This window comes from Heliangelus exortis, chromosome 8 (assembly GCF_036169615.1).
Source record: "Heliangelus exortis chromosome 8, bHelExo1.hap1, whole genome shotgun sequence".
Lineage (NCBI taxonomy): Eukaryota > Metazoa > Chordata > Aves > Apodiformes > Trochilidae > Heliangelus > Heliangelus exortis.
Window position 1 is genome coordinate 83,507 of NC_092429.1, and position 5,531 is coordinate 89,037.

Genomic DNA, 5,531 nt, shown 5'->3' on the forward strand with positions numbered 1-5,531 from the left:
CATAATTGTTTAAGATTTGGGAAAACTGAAAACTGCTTGTCTTAAGGGTGTTGACATAGTATTTACAGTTGGAGTGATTGGACCTGAGGCTGCAATTTAAATCATAGGAATTCAGCTACAATTTCAAGTTAGTTAGACTTTTACTCGTTCACTTAGAATAATAATGTCAGTTTGTAGACTCAAAATAACCACGTACAGTGGGAGGATGCATCAACTGAGATTTAAGGTGGAACAACCGGACTGAAGAATTATCCTGATGAGAACTGATTGATGGTGAATGGAGACTCCCAGGTAGAGGACAGACCCCATCATAAAGGGGAGGCCTCATCATCCTGGGAGATAACTGGATGGATAGGCACGTGCATGTCGTGCAAGCAACCTCGAGGCCACACTGTGAGCTCCAGCTGCAATAACCCAACTCTGGGACAGAACTGAACCTCCCAGCTCCAATACATACCAAAGCCCTCCCTAAAATCTTCATTTCTTACCAGACAGCTCCTCTCAATGCTCATGCTATGGGATGAGCTATCATGACCACACAAAACATATCCAGGCCTTTGTCTCTAATCAGGAGCACCTGATAAAAAAATTCTCAAGGTAAAATTGGCAGCTCCAGTGTAAAGCAGAGGGACAGCAGAAGGCTGAGGAGTGCTGAGTGCTGCTACCCTGTGGCTGAAAAGCAGCACTGCAGCTGGCACTGCTGGCACAGACTGGCATTCCGGGTTTAGCACACGAAATCCATACACCCTGAGACCCATTTAAAGCCCATTTTAAAATCTTTTTTTGCAGCCCTTTCTGCCAGTACTAGTCCTTTCAATTAGGTACTGCGGAATCTTAATACAAAAAGAGAAGTAGACTTTTTAAAAAGTTTAAAAAAAGACCAGAGAAAAATTAAAACATCTTACAAGTTTTATTTTAAACATCTGTATTGACACTGACTTAGCAAAAAGGGGTTTTATTTAACAGAAGCACTCTGCAGAAGCCCACTCATCTGCTCTTTACACCCATTTGCCCCACACCACCCAGGCAAATTGAGCTGCAGCCTCTGCCCTGCACGTGACTACTTTCACCAACAATCACCTGCCAACAAACTATCCAAACAATCCATGCAAACAAACCATGGGAAAAAAACATCCAAGCAAACCATCAGAACAAACTATCAGTGTTTTCAGCCTCCAACACCACAACGCTTCCCTGTTCTCCCCTAACGCAAGCTCACACACAAAGCCTTCACGGAGCCACCTGCTCCTCCTGCACAAGGGCTGCAGCAAACATCTACCTCAAGGCTCCTGCAACAACGGCCTCTGCCATCAACACTTCCTCTGTCTCCACAGGAGACTCTCCTACGCTGCCTGCTCACAAACACCACCACCACCACCACCACCACCACCACCACCACCACCACCACAACTACAACTACAACTACAACTACAACTACAACTACAACTACAACTACAACTACAACTACAACTACAACTACATCTACATCTACATCTACAACTACAACTACAACTACAACTACAACTACAACTCCTGCCAAGACAGATTTGCGTGTGCGGTGGGCGGACCCCAGGTGTGAGCTAATGCAGAGCTGGGCTTGAAAATGGCAGAGTGCACAGCCCGGGGGCTTTATCTAATGTTTTATGGCATCATCTGTCTCTTCCCTGGCACCAGTGGATGGATCCGCAGAGGATGTCTGGAGGAGAGAGAGAGCGAGAGAGCGAGCGCTTTAGGTAGGATTAACCAGCTCAACACCCCTGTCCCAAGCAGCGAGACCCCAAGCCTGCAGGCCCCCCCCCCCCCCCCCCCCCCCCAGGAAGCCCCACATGATTGACACTTCTTTCTCACCCCTGCCCGAGCCTGGGCACAGAGGGGGAAAATACAGCAAGTATTTGTCAAAGGGGCACCCAGAGCTTTATCGTGTTTTCTTTCAGGCAGACGCCAGGGCAAGGAGATGGCCCACCATTTGCCAACCTCTTCCAAAAGCAAAGGCTTCTCCCTCCTCAGCTCAGAGGCTTTTGCAACTCACCAGAACCTCCCCCAGCGGTCAACAGGAGCCTGGGAGCACGGGTGCAGGACACCTGGTGTCCTGAGCCTAGGGGAGAAACAAAAGAAGAAGAGGAGCATGAGACCACTGAGCACAGAGTGGAAAGGAGCCCTGCCCCCAGCTCACTACCAGGCGCTGATGAAGCCTCGGCTGGGTCTGGGTCCCTGGGCAAAATTTCCAGGGGAAAACCAGGCCAGCTGCAAAACCACCTGCATCTTTCTTCAGCCCTCTTGAACTGGAGGGAGGGTCCACCGCCATCCTCTTCTTCTTCTTTTTCCCTTTTGACTTCTTCAAGCTCTTACTGCCTCCCTCTTCCCTCCCAGCTGCGTGGCCACCCTCTCTTCTTTCCTTGTCACTCTTGAGCCAGGGGTCCCTCACCATTCTTCTCCTTCTTCAGCCTCCGCTGGCAGCTCCCCCGACGTCCTCATCTTCTCCTCCCCGCTGTCTTCTGCTCCCAGGCTTTTTCCTTCGTCAGCTGTCCAGAGAGACACACGCACAGAGCTGAGCTTTACACCAGCCCTCTAGTGCCAGCCCGTGGCAGAGTCCCAAGGCTGAAACCTCCCAATGGCCCCACCTTGCCTTCTTCTTCCCTGCACTCCCCTCTGTACCCCAACTCTGCCCATTCCCAGCAGCTGAGCTGACGGGCACTGTCCCTTTGCTCTCCCCCTGGGCCCTGGCACTTGCCACAACACCCCACACCAACAACAAGCCCCCTTTCCCCTTCCTCCTCTCCCTCCCCCCTCCCCGCCTCAGAGCCCAAACCTTACACCAGGCTCTTGCCCAGGCTGGACCCTATTGTCTCTGCCCTCGGCTGCTTCCTTCTGGGGGGCCCGGGACACAAGGACACCCCTCTGAGCCATCTCTGCAACCCCCTGCTCCCACACCCCACCCCGCCGCCCTCCCCCAAACCTTTCGGCCCCCGAGAAGCCCAAAAGCCCAGGCAGGAGCCCCTGCTCCTCCCCACTTACCAGCCCCTGCTGCTGGACACCCCGTAAGGGCCAGGGAACGTGTCTGTGATTGATCCCTAGCAAAGAGTGCCCTCTAAAAGCCCGCCCCTTATCCGCTCTTCACACCCTTTGCACCACACCACCCAGGCAAATCGAGCTGCAGCCTCTGCCCTGCACCGACAGCTGCCTGCCAAGAAACCATCCGTGTGCTCAGCCTCCAACACCACAACGCTTCCCTGTTCTCCCCTAACGCAAGCTCACACACAAAGCCTTCACGGAGCCACCTGCTCCTCCTGCACAAGGGCTGCAGCAAACATCTACCTCAAGGCTCCTGCAACAACGGCCTCTGCCACCAACACTTCCTCTGTCTCCACAGGAGACTCTCCTACGCTGCCTGCTGACAAACTCGCCCTGTCCTCGCCAAAGACACACACCACCACAACACAACAACTACAACTACAACTACAACAACAACAACAACAACAACTCCTGCCAAGACAGATTTGCGTGTGCGGTGGGCGGACCCCAGGTGTGAGCTAATGCAGAGCTGGGCTTGAAAATGGCAGAGTGCACAGCCCGGGGGCTTTATCTAATGTTTTATGGCATCATCTGTCTCTTCCCTGGCACCAGTGGATGGATCCGCAGAGGATGTCTGGAGGAGAGAGAGCGCGCGCTTTAGGTAGGACTGATCCGCGTGATCTGCAAGAGAAACTTGTGTTTTTTTGGCATAAGACTATTTGAAGTCTTTTTTTAGAACTCCCCTTTTAAAAGGTGGGTGATACATCACAGTGTAGTTTTTCGACTTATTGTAGTTATTTGAATCATTTTCAATACATTAACAACTGCCTATTATACATGTGCTTGATTGAGGCTGCAATAAAATATTAATTGTTGCACGGGTTAATATAAAATGCCTGCTAATAATATTTTAGTAGTTATACTGACACCTGATAGAAGCTAACACAGAACTAGTTTTACAGAAGCCAAGGCATTGTTTACATTGTCGTTATTTTTTTAAGGAAAATATATGTGCTAAACTGAAAATTACAGTACCTTGAATTAAGAAACACAACATGGCTGAAGAGCGAAGAAATGCACATTCCCACAGAAGAAGAGGTTAAAATTTAACTTCGAGAAACACCTTTTTTTTTTTTTCTATTTATTTTTATTTCATCCCCACATGCTTTATGAGCACCACCAGGAGACACCAGGTTTTCTAATGAAGTTCCTGCTCCTACTGGAACTGAGGTGCCCAGAACTGGAGACAATATTCCAGACGTGGCCTCACCATCCCACTCACCAGAATCTCCCTAGAACTGAACAGCAACCTGGGAGCTTGGATGCAGAGCTACTGGTATCCTGAACCTAGGGGAGAAAAGAAGAGTGTGAGTCTGAGCATGAACATAAAACTAGGAAAGAGCTGTTCCTAAAAACCTAAAATAAAAAATTGAAATTTTTAAAATAAATTTAACAAAATTTAAAAAAATATAAAATTAATAATGTTAATTAAAATTAATGTTTAAATTAATATTTACTTCAATTAATTATTTTATTGTAATGACATGTTATTATTTAAACATATACATTAATATAGAGTATTCATCATATATAATTTTATTAATGATTAATTACATAAGTGTTAAAAATCAGAATCACATTTAGTCTTATTTTTAAATTTAAATACCTAAAGGAAAATAAAATGAATACAATTTTAAAATAAAAAATTTTATGTAAAGATACCGTTTAAACCTTAGAAAATAAAAATTACATGATAAAAACCTTTAATAGAAAATAAAATTCGGGAGTTAAAATTTTTAAAATAAAAGAAGGAAAAGTTAAAAATTAATATATGTTAATAAATATTTTTTAAATATTTTTTTTAATTGGAAATTTTAACTTTTAAGTCAAATATTATTAAATTTATCTGAAATTTAAGGAAACTTATTAATTTAAAATGAATTTTGAATTAATCGCAACAGTAAAAATACGTATTAATTAAAAATATATTGATATACAAAATAAATTTTAATTTAAAATAAGGTAACTTGAAAATATTAAAAACTAAATTTATACAAATTCGCTATGTTTTAAATTTAGAACAAAATAAAATTTAAAAATTTATAGATTAGAAAAAATTAATTTAAGTAGAAATGAACATTTCAAAAATGAGAAATTACAATAAACCATTAAAGTTAGGCTAAATTGTTAAAATCTAAAGATTAAAATGTACGTGTTAAATTTATTTTGAATAAGCACTGATAATTTAAAAAAATTATTGATTATTAAATTAAAATCATCTAAATGGAAAAAAATACTTTTATATTTAACAAGCTTCCTTTTTAAGATACAATTAAATCATTTTAAAATAAAAATGACATGAAAAAAACTTGGGATAAAAAATAAAACCAAAAGTAGAAATTTATGACAAACTTTAAAAAAATTAAGCTAAACGTTTAATTAGTTAAAAGTATAAGTAAAATTTATTGTATTTGAGTAACATCTTAGTATTAGAAATAAAAATAACATTTAAAAAGTAA

General features: G+C 43.1%; 1 long non-coding RNA gene across 2 annotated transcripts; it reads right to left on the reverse strand.

Moving 5' to 3' along the window:
- Window positions 1-1,481: 1,481 nt before the first annotated feature.
- Window positions 1,482-4,455, reverse strand: LOC139798730 (uncharacterized). Of its 2 annotated transcripts, none has more exons than XR_011726938.1 (3): window positions 4,295-4,455; window positions 2,030-2,095; window positions 1,482-1,696 (listed from the first exon to the last, which is right to left on the reverse strand). It is a non-coding gene; the product is annotated as an uncharacterized lncRNA (long non-coding RNA). The 2 variants fall into 2 exon arrangements; XR_011726937.1 differs by lacking the exon at window positions 4,295-4,455 and adding an exon at window positions 2,426-2,526 and having other exon boundaries at window positions 1,483-1,696.
- Between the last annotated feature and the right edge of the window lie 1,076 nt (window positions 4,456-5,531).